General features: G+C 39.2%; 1 pseudogene; it reads left to right on the plus strand.

Annotated features, from left to right (window-relative positions):
* The first annotated feature begins 11,260 nt into the window (after positions 1 to 11,260).
* Positions 11,261 to 12,066, plus strand: part of LOC118148825 (ferrochelatase, mitochondrial-like) — a 29,922-nt pseudogene continuing 29,116 nt past the window's right edge.

A 12,066-nucleotide genomic window follows, 5' to 3' on the forward strand; every position in this document is an offset into this window, starting at 1 on the left:
ATCAAATGAAAGTCTGTGTGAAATAGTTTCAAAGATACTTTTTTCCACCCTATTTAAATAAACACCTCCATGTAGGCAACCAGTGCTAAAGGATTATGCAGAAATGCTCTTTTCCACCTATAGCACTTCAACTTAGACTCCAATTCTCTTGTTATTTTTTTACTTTTTTGCAAACCTGAGATGTTTTCGGGAATTCAGTCCTTTTTATCTGTTCTATGACCATGATTGGACCTTGACCCTGCTAGAATGACTTACAAATCTGAGTCATTATTTCTGGATAAGGCAATATGGGCAAAAAAGCTATATGATTAGTTAATTCTTAATAAGCACTAACCATGAAGAAGATACTATATTAGATGATTCACATGTATTATGTAATTTAATCTTCACGACAAACAAATTGCATAGGTAATACATTGCCTGTATTTGTAGATGAGGAAACTGAAAATCAAAAAATTTTTAAATTAAATTTTATTTTAGATTCAAGGGGTACATTTGCTGTTTGTTACACGGATATTCTGAGTGCTGGTAGAGGCTGGGCTTCTAGTATATCCATTACCCAAATAGTAAACACTATACCTAACAGGCAATTTTCAATCCTTGCCCTGCTTCCACCTATTCCTCTTTTGGAGTTCCTAATATTTATTATTTCCATCTTTATGTTTATTTGTATCCATTGTTTAGCTCCAACTTATAAGTGACAACATGCAGGATTTGAGATTCTAAGAATTTATGCAATTCCTCTAAGGGCAAACATTTAGTAAGTAGTATTCAAAATTAGAATCTGAGCAATGTGCTCCAGATCCCTGAAGCTTTTAAACTTCAGGGCTCTACTAGATTTTGGGCACCATGACTGGACAATTATTTTCCACTGCAAGTTCTACTGATGAGTGATGGAAAATGACTTTCTAATGGTAGCCATCTTTCACAGTTGCATCTTCATGGAATCTAAAGTTCTTCCACATGACAGCTTGTTAAATCTTTCTAATAATCCTGAAAAATAAGTATCATTCATATTTCAAAGATACAGTAACAGAAAGCTGAGTGAATAAGTGAGTTTTTCAAGACAATGCAGGGAAGAAGCGTAATTGGCTTTTGTAATAAGTTAGACTTGTGTTCAAATCTAGAATCTGCTCTCTATAATACAGAAAACTAAATTCAGTGAGCTGAAGTTTTTCTTTTGCCTGTGAAATAAATTCCTCTCCAGCCAAGTATTTTACTTGATGCGATGTCTGCCCCTTGGCATCTATGCAGTGCATATCTGATCTTTCATTTGTTCAATCTGTGGAATATTTTCATATCATCTCATTTGTAGGACTAGAGGAGCAAAGAAGAAAATGCCAAAATCCCCAGCAAGGACTGTATTATCACAGCCAAACATTCTAAAGAGGATTTCATAATCCTAGGAAACCAAAGGCAGGAAAGGCAAATTTTAGTAAGTGGCACTGTCCTTCGTGGACTAGAGAAGACTTATCATCTTAACTGTTTTCTATGGTTACGATGACTTCAACTTAGTCCAGGTTTAAGTCTATCAATGATTTTAAGCTACTAAAATCATTGAACAAGGACATACTGCTTCCAGGAAGATGGAGTAGATATACTTTAGTTCTCCTTCTAAGTATAACTAAAAACCTTTGATATTATAAACAAAACAAATATAAGAACACTCTGAAAGGTAGAGAGAAGAAGACAAACCAACCAGGGACCTTGGGGCAGGAGGAAAAACATAGTGATACGTTTTTTTTTTTTTTGCATCTTTTCATCATATATTCCAGACTTGAAGCCGAAGAAGCAAGCAAACTAGAAATGCCAATAGGCACAGTAAAACAAAAAAAGCTCCAGTGAAAGCCTGTTGTCTCTAGGCAATAGACCAGGAAAGGAGCAGTCTAAGAAGACAGAAGAAAACTTTTAGACAATAGCTGTTATACTCTATATAAATGCCACAGGAAAACTTGTGACCTTGACTTCCATCCATGCCATTGGTTGAGCGGAGGTCCTGGACTTGCATCCTTATAAAGCTATAGTGATGTACCCAACAACCCTGATGTGCTGATGTCAATGAATGCCAAGTGGAGACTGTGGATTTTCATCTTCTTCAACTGGTAATGAGAACCCCCTTTCCCCTCATTCCTGGATCCTGTATTCCTTACCCACACAACTATAATGAAGTGTTCCTCCCTGGTGCACTGGGGTTGTGTCAATGGAGGTCCTAAAAAGAGAGTCAGTACTTGCATCATTTGGTAATGAGGTCAAACATACCACAATGTCAGGGGAGACTGTGAGGAAATCTGAAACTGCTGTCCCAGAGTAGACCAGTGTTTGAGATTTTTCCAACATCAGGAGGACTTCCCATAGCTGTCTCTTTCCCTATGTCTCTCTGACAAACTAGCTACCCTATAGTTTAGCCTGTATCTCCAGTGAATCTATAAATCTCCTCCCAGTTGCCTTTCAACATGAATTCTACTGTTTTTGAGAGTACTCGTAGGCTTGACCTCCTCCACACTTTTGGAAATGAAGTCAGTTGCTTTGGGGAAGTATTTGGAACTCTGTTCTATGGCCTGCAATTTCCCTTAGAAAATATATCTGAACTAGGCTCTGGTGCTGGGGGTAGGGAAAATGGCATGCTTGTGTCTGAGTGACAGCCTCAATTCGAGAGCTGAAGACATGGTGGATGAGGGTGTCTGCAGCCCCAAGTCTCCTTGGTTTGCCCCTCTCAGTGTGGAACCTCCAGCCTTTAAGGACAATTAGGGCTCCGGTGTTCCTAGTGGTACCTCACCCAAGGTAGAGTTCTGTTCTGATGAGTAAACTCTGGGGAGAAGAAGAGATTGCTGATCTGTTGACTGTATTCATCTGAAACTTAGTTTCAATGGCAGACAGTGGGGCCATGATAAGAACTTGCTGTCATGCTGCGTTTCTCAGGAAGATAGCCCTCATACTGGGAGCTGAGGAAAGAGGGTTTCCTATGTTCTTGGCTGTGCTATTCTGGAGTGGAATTTCTGTCTTGCTGAGCTGGGAGGGGGAAGTAAGGGAATAGATTTTGGTTCAAATACCACAAACTCTCATGAGTCTTTTGTAGATTTTCTTGAGTAAGGTTTCTTTTTGTATTTTGCTGTACACCCTTAGGGCCATTTCAAAAAGTGCTAATTTACTTTTGATTATTTTCATCAGTTTCACTGGAGAGAGGCTCAGTGGATATCCTCATGCTGTCATGCCAGAAGTGGAACTCCTCTCTATGTCATTTCTTCCAGCTACAGTCTACACTGATCTCAAAAGAAAATAATTTAATTAAAAAAAATTGAAATAGTATCTTACATTAGTTCCAAGACAGTGTATTTTTGTGCAAGTCATTTTGGGGGAGAGGCTTTTAGGAAGAGGGGAGTGAAGAAAGGAGAAGGGGCAGTGAAAGGCACTAAGGAAGGATGTGGCCTGAGCTGGAAGCCAGCTGCAGGGTGATCCCACAAGAACCACAGAACACGATTTTTCACTATAGGTTGGCTCCATCTTGAGACAGGTCAGTCACTCCTTGAATTCAGGATATATCTGGGGGATAACTGCCTCTTTGGCAAGGTGGTGTGTAGATACCAAAGGCAATTACCTAGAGGAAAGGGCAACTGTGACCAGTTAGCAGCCAACATTGACAACAGGTGGGGAGTGGGTGCACTTCCCAGGTAAAGGAGGTGTGAGTGACACACCAACAGTGCCTACTACTCCTGACCATTCATTTACTCTGTCATTCATGTAGCGGGGTGAACACTGTTTCAGGGGTTGGAGATACCAAGATAAATGAGAATCAGTCTGGGTCTTCTGTATGCCATGAAAGTGATTGAAATAACAGATCGTTATGGTAAATAGGCCATGCCAGGTAAATGGAATAATCACTTTGTCCGTGGCAAATAAAACAATACAGCTGACCCAGCAGTTCTAAGGTGCTCTCTTCCTATTTGAGGAAACATATTCACAACACTGAAATGAGTTTTTCAATGTCTCGCATATTGTTTTGTTATTCATTTTAACAAAGAGCTGTTAAGCACCTTGCTAGGCACTGTTGTCATAAAGAGAAATAAACCAGGCCGTTAACTTAAGGAGCTAACCGCACATTGGGGAATTGAGAAGTAGATCAGTGAATGCAGAACAGTCTGGGAAGTGTTACATTAAAGGTCAATTGGGGAACAATGGATGCACAGGGGAGGCTTTGCTTCCAGGCTGAGAATTTGTCTGCCTTTCTTGATTTCTAATTCAGTGCTCTTTTACTAAGCTACAGACAGAACCACTGGAGGGGAAAGAGTTCTTGAGAAATTCCCCAGGGTTTACATTAAATCATAATCATGTTAAATATATCAGTCATCCCATTATGTACTGCTAGAGTAAACTATTAAAATTTATTATGGTTATAAATAAAAATAGTGTTGTTTTGCTACCATAAAGTCAACTATGTCTTCTAAAATAAATATAATCACATTTATTGGCACACTTGGAATAGGTAGACTTGTAAAAATTATTTCTACATATTAAAAGAGAGACAGCAGGGAAAAGAAACCAACAGGAAGAACACAGAGAATTATCATGACAATTGGAAAATTGTCTTTATACTTAGTAGAAAAACATGATGAGAGCATGTTTGGAAAAACCTTTCTTCATAGCATTTTGATTATATTGCCCATACACTGGAATGCCTCCTGTTATTTTACCATCAGTTTAAATCAGAGAAAATATTACAAAAATGAAAACAGTACAAAACAAGAGAAATCTTTATGGTATACCTTTTTGCTGTTTTAGTGAAAGGAATAGCACATTAAAAAAAATTCCTAGACATTTTAAATATCTTCCCATTTATCATGTTTCCTGATTTTAAAAATACTATAGTGGCTCAGGCCTGTAATCCCAGCACTTTGGGAGGCCGAGGCGGGCAGATCACTTGAAGTCAGGAATTCCAGATCAGCCTGGCCAACATGGTGAAATTCTGTCATTGCTAAAAATACAAAAATTAGCTGGGCTTGGTGGTGTATGCCTGTAATCCCAGCTACTTGGGAGGATGAAATAGGAGAATTGCTTAAACCCAGGAGGCAAGGTTGCAGTGAGCTAAGATTGTGCCACTACTCTCCAGCCTGGGCAACAGAGTGAGACTCTGTCTCAATAATAATAATTACTATTTGATCATTTGGGAAACCTTGAAAATATAAGAAATGTATTATATGTATTATTATCATCAGATGTTTCTAGTGTTTGACTTGTAACATACAAGCTATTGAGCAGTTCTTTTTTTGTCAGAATATGAGAATACCTTTTCCTAGTTTGTAAGAAGTATTGCTTTGTTTTTTGTTTGTTAAAAAAATGTTAACTGAATTTAGATAAGTGTCTGTCATTTGATGTAGGTGTATGAATGAATAGATAGCTGTACTAATACATGTGTCATATTGCTGAGTTTCGTAAAATTACTTCATTGTTTATCGCCATGATATTTTATCCCATTGTGAACTATGGTAGACTGTCTCAAGTAACCCAAATTCCTTATTCCTCTTCATAGCCATGTGCTTTGCCATGTGACTTTGCAGTGTCTTTTAGTGAAGGAGTATCATATGTCTCTCTGTCTCTTGATTTTTGGGTACAGTCATACAACTTGTTGGGCCAGTGAAGACAGAAGTTATTGGAGCTCAGGACACATCACCCCAAAACATGACTGTAGGAGATCAGAATATGCCAACCTAAGACTATACTTTCTGAAATATTTTGAGCTGGTTATTTTGAGAAATTGCATACACAGGAGTAGCTCTGAAAAGATGTTCTTCTGTAAAATAAATTTATGTCTGCAGGAAATCTACATTAGTAAACTAACTGTATCATGGATAAGCCTGTTTTATCCACATCGTCTGTAAACCACCACACTGTAGTCAAACTTTAGGACTAACTTTGTATACATTGATGTATAGTCTGCTCTCTGAGTGATGGTCCTAGGAAGGAGGTCCATGCAGACCCTTGGAGTGAGCTCTGGGTCATTTGAGCTTGGAATACCTTGGTCCCAGATACCTGGTTTAGGTTTAGAAGGATGGTTTAGAAGGAGGGTATGTTTCCTTGACTTTGTGGACTCTGATCTCTGGAGGCTGGTATGGCTCGAGGAGAGGACAGGAGCTCTCCAGAGTGTCACCTGAATCAAAGCCTTGCTTTCCCACATCTAATAGTAATGCTGGTCCGTATAGTGTGATCTACCTATTGATTTACTAATTCTATTATAAGCACCATATATAAAAGATCTATTAAACAATAAGAGTTGTATTACAGTTTCTCACTTCTATTGCATTGCTGTCTTACTTTGCCTTTTTTCTCTTGAAAAAAAACAAATTCTGTGATTTTTGTATCTGACATTTATACCTGTTTCAATTGCATTATGCATTATAATAGGAAAAAATATACTCTCCTCTATGGATTGTGTTTTGTATAAGAAAAGAATGTGTATTTATTATCACATTTTCTTTTCCATTTGCAAAACTCCATGGAGAATAAAGTTCAGGTGCATTGGCCTTGAACTAGATCTAATAAAATATTCTAAATACAGTTAAAATAAGAATGATACTACAATTTCTTTTCTTGCTGAACGGCATAAGTAGATTGAACATGGGCATTTCTGGGGCTGCCATAACAAAAATACAAACCATGTGGCTTAAAACAACAGAACTGTATTGTTCATACTTTTTCAGGGTAGATCTTTGGAATCAAAGTGTCTGTAGGGTTGGTTCCTTCTGAGGGTTTTGAGAGGGATTTCTTGGTATTCCTTGACTTGCAGATTCATCACTATGGTCTCACCTCTTTCTTGAGATGACATTCTCCCTGTGTAACTGTGTCTTCACATGACTATTTTCTTATAAGGACTCCAATCATACTGCCCTCCGGTATGACCTCTCATCTTAACTAATCCATCTATAATGGCCCTACTCCAAAATAAGGTCATATTCTTAGGTACGGGAGGTTAGGACTTCAACATACCTTTTCCGGGGAACGTAATTCAACCCATAATGACTTTTCCTCTGGCTCACAATAATTAATGTCCTTCTCACATAAAAAATACATCCACCTCATCCAAACAACCTCCAAAGTCTGAATGCATTCTGGCCTCTGATTTTAAATATATTTAGAAAGAATCTTAACTGTCATCTATATATAATCAACTAAAATATGTCTAAACATCATTTTTTTTTTTTGAGTTGGAGTCTTGCTCTGTCACCCAGGCTGGAGTGCAGGGGTGTGATCTTTGTTCACCGCAACCTCTGCCTCCCAGGTTCAAGCAGTTATCCTGCCTCAGCCACCTGAATAGGTGGGATTACAGGTAACCACCACCACGTCCAGGTAATTTTTATATTTTTGGTAGAGATGGGGTTTCACCATGTTGGCCAGTCTGGTCTCCAACACCTGACCTCAAGTGATCTGCCCACTTCGGCCTCCCAAAGGGTCGGGATTACAGGCATGAGCTACTGCACCCAGCTCTAAATGTCATTTTTAAAACTCAACTTATCTGATCTGGTGAGACTCTTGATACTATTCATGATGGAACAAAATTCCTCCCATCTGTCAACGTGAGAAACCTAGGCAACAAGATATCTGCTTCTAAGATACGATGATGTGACAGGCATAGGACAGACATGTCTATTCCAAAATGAAAACGTTAGAGGGAAAAAGCATCACTGGCCTAAAGTAAATTTGGAACTTAGTGAGGGAAATTCTATTAGGTTCCAAGACCTGAGAATAATTCTCTGTGCCTGGATGCTCTTTCCTCTGGGATTTCTGGGATGGCTGCACTTCTTTGGCCCCAGGCTGTGGCTCCACCCTCTTGGACCTGGGTAGTGTCCCCATGCTCTGGAACCTAGGAAGTCCCATTGACCCAGGCCTCTGTATCCATGACTCTGTTCTGAGAGTTGGTCTTCCTTCATTTCATCCCATATCTATGCTTTTCAGTCCAGGCATGCAGTGTTTTGTTTCGTTTGTTTTGTTTTTCTCAGAAACCTTGTGGCTCTTCTGTGGATGTTGAAGGTCTTCACAAAGTTAGACACCAGGGTTCTCAACAAATCCTTCCAGGTTAACCAGGTCTCTCTTCCTGGCTGTTGCTGAGAAGATTGATTGAATTCATGAATCACGTGCCTTTAGCCATCTCTTTAGTAAATGCTTGTCTGTCTAGCCATAGCTTTGGCCCTGTTTACAGAGCATGTTATCTGGATAGTTGAGAATATTGCAAATCATCAAATTGAGGACTAAACTCTGACCTTTAATTTCTCCTGCCCAAATTCCTATTTAAAGGGTCTGAGGAGCCAGACCCTACAAACCATAAAATCTCTTTAGACAGGTTTTTATTAACGCTATGTAATAGGGCTTACTTTCCAACCTGTCTCTGGTATAGCATCTCATGACTGATAGCAAACCCTGAAGGAAATAAAAATATTTTACCCTGAAATATATTTATTTGACATATTTTGAAATGGCTTCCATAGGGCCAAGTGATTGAAATGGCCCTGCAAAGCTTTTTGTTGAGGAAAGGTACATCTGTAGAGAATCTTTAATAATGCAAACAGGCCTTCCCCTTCTAGGCGTTTCCCAGATCTAGGAGAGATTAACTGAGAGCCCGACACCTTTAGAGTCTGAAAAGAAACATTTGCCATCTGTTCTCTCTGAAGGCTGCCAGCAATGAGGCTTCATCTACAGAACATGGGTTTGGCCCCCACAACTCTCTTAACTCATTCTTTTCTACTCACTTCAAGTCTTTAGATAATAGCTGACCTCTCTCAACCAATTGTCAACCAGAAAAAAAATCCCTAAAATCCACCTGTGACTTGTAAGCTCCACCCCTACCCCCAAATGCTCCACCTTTTCTGGCCAGACCAGTGTATACGTTCCAGATGAATTTATAATTTTACCGCCTATTTCTGTCTCCCTGATATGCAGAATATGTAACTGGAGCCCAGCTGCCCCAGGTGCACTTTCTCAGGACCTCTTGAGATTGTGTCACCCCGAGCCACATTCAGTCCTATTGGCTCAGAATAAACCTCTTTAACTATATTTTGGCAGAATTTGTTTTCAGTCGTCAAAGTGCTGGTTCCTTTTTGTTTGGTAGTTTCTTCTTTGATTTATCTTAGTCCTTTCACAGTTTACTATTAGCAGAAAGGAGCAATCAGGCCACACCTTCCACTCTTTGCTTGGAAATGTGTTTAACTAAATATTCCTGTTCATGACTCAGCTACCTCGACAAGTCTGGTTGTGTGTTATACAACTCCCCACTTCCCAGTACCAGAATCTGCAGGTTTCCTAGGACTGCTGTAATGAAGTGCCACAAACGGTCACTTAAAACAAGGGAAATGTATTGTCGCATAGTTCTGCAAGCTGGAAGTTTGAAATCAAAAAGTGGGTTCATCCTGGCGGATCTAAGGGAGGATTTTTCCATGCTTTTCTCCTAGCTTATGTTTACATTACTTATCTGGCAGTCTCTGGTGTTTGTATTGGCCAGTTCTCAGGCTCCTAATAAAGACATAACTGAGCCTGGGTAATTCATAAAGAAAAAGAGGTTTAATGGACTCACAGTTCCATATGGCTGGGGAAGCCTCACAGTCATTCAGACTATGAATCAAATAAGAGAACAACTGATATTTTTATATAAGCAAGTTCTCAAAACTTGTATCACCTTATTTTTATTAGGAAGCTACTGGACTACATGTTTCCTTAACGTTATGGAATAAGTCAAGCTACAGGAAAAGGTGGAGTCCAAGAAAAGGGCCACAACAAAGGACCAAAGAGAAAGACACTGTTGGGTGATGGTAAAGGGAGATGCAAACCAGAGAGCTGTGCAGGAGGTCTAGTGAGATCAAGACATGTGGAGCTATGGGACTTCCCGGATCTGAATGAGGGCATCAGGACGGTGTGCAATATTCTGGGGAGTAATCTGCCCGGACTCACACCAGTGTACAAACTGTGATCTAGCCCTTTTCTCCTGGGTACATATCTCTGTGGTGTTTTTCACAAAAGACTAGACGGGAGATGTAGATGAAGCTGATCTATGCGGTGTTTATGAAGGTAGAAGTGTCTGTGAGGGTGTCTGTGTCTTGCTGCATCTTAAGTAAAACATAGTAACAGATTTTTAAAGGAGGGTGCTGAGTAGAAAGAGTGAAAAACAATGAGATTTAAAAGGCGACACTATTTATGTAAGTTAAGAACACATCTAAATAGAAGGATATACTTTAAACACATTAGAACACATCAGTAGGTGGTATAGAAAAGAACTGTGGAAATAAAAGGAAAAAAAACAAATGAGTAAATAAAACCTGAGAAGGGTCTTCTTACAGGATGAGTGCACCCTGTCTTTTCCTCACTTCCTTCAACTCTAGGTAAAAGCTCTGTGAAACCCACCCAGTGCCTGTCCTTGAGCTTCATCGTGGATCCTCCACTATACCTGTGAAGAGAAGACAGCAAAATCTCTTCTACTTGTTCTCTAGAAACTCTATGACACTATTTCTCAGATAACTAAAGGAATTTCAATGAACTTAATCACTGACAGAACTGAGAATGTAAAAGTTTCATCTTTGTAACAGAATTGCATAATCCAATAGCTTAAAAATATAAAAAGAAAATGACACCTCCAGGCACATACATAAAATTTTTGTTTTCTAACATATAAAAGGATAATAAAAGCTTCTGCTTTTAGGGTTATTTGAAAATTAAAATGAAATTATATATGTAAAATACTCAGCATAAGATCTGGCCCAGGGTAATGCATGCAATAAATAGCAGCTTCTTTGAATGAGTTCGTTGCAAAAATGTGTTTTGAAGATAGTTAACTGGAATTCTAAGAAATAATATTAAAAGAGATAGCTATATATCTAGGTGAGGTCCAAAAGACAAATTTAACATTTTTTTTTTTTTTGAGACGGAGTTTCGCTCTTGTTACCCAGGCTGGAGTGCAATGGCGCGATCTCGGCTCACCGCAACCTCCACCTCCTGGGTTCAGGCAATTCTCCTGCCTCAGCCTCCTAAGTAGCTGGGATTACAGGCACGCACCACCATGCCCAGCTAATTTTTTGTTTCTTTAGTAGAGACGGGGTTTCACCATGTTGACCAGGATGGTCTTGATCTCTTGACCTCGTGATCCACCCGCCTCGGCCTCCCAAAGTGCTGGGATTACAGGCTTGAGCCACCGCACCGGGCCAAATTTAACTCTTAAATGACTGGAAGCATAAAATTGGAGTCCCTAACTACATCATTGATAATTAACATTGAATAAGAGCCTGCCATGTACGGGGGAACTAATCTCCAAGGTGAGACAAGGTGTTTGGAGTAGCAAAAAAGGCTTCAGATTTCAGAGAATGTTTCCCTGACCACCCTGTGTGTAAGTTACTGTCCAAGCACGGTCTGAACACAGGGGCCTCTGCAGTCTCTCTTTACCGATGGATGCTGAAATTAGAACAGCAATTGAGAGTAAACATTTAGATACTTTTACAACTATTGACAGAGTAATTTCATATTTTCTTAATCTAATTTTAAAAACTGAACATGTGTTTTTATCTTATTTTTCTGGTAATATATTTATGCGATATTTTATAGAAGTTTTGTCCAGTAATGGATTGGGGCAAAAATGACAGTTCACATCACACATAGACAATGAATAGTTTGGAAAGTGTGAATTCAGAGTAAGTCCCTACTTCAGTCACTCTATCAGATCACCCCACTTCATTTTCTTTATGGAAATTAGCACTAATTGAAATTAACACATTTGTTGAATTTTTATCTTTTTTTCCTCCTTTTACTAGAGGATAATCTATGCAAAGAGGGGCATCATTGGTCTTATTCATTTACTAGATCAGTGTCCAATATATACTAGATGCAAAATAAATTTCAGCTGAATGAATAAATGATTTAATTTCAGCTGCTGTTCTTATCGCCATAACAATTGTTGTCGGCCAGGGGCAGAGACTGGCAAAGCTGTATGTAGGTGCAGCTTCTAGCAGCAGCGAGGAGATGAAGACAGTGGCTTCACTCTCCAAACCACAGGACTTTCAGATTCTGTGACTTCAGAAAGCTTTTGGGACTTTATGAATA

This window comes from Callithrix jacchus, chromosome 17 (assembly GCF_049354715.1).
Source record: "Callithrix jacchus isolate 240 chromosome 17, calJac240_pri, whole genome shotgun sequence".
In the NCBI taxonomy this organism is placed as follows: Eukaryota; Metazoa; Chordata; class Mammalia; order Primates; family Cebidae; genus Callithrix; species Callithrix jacchus.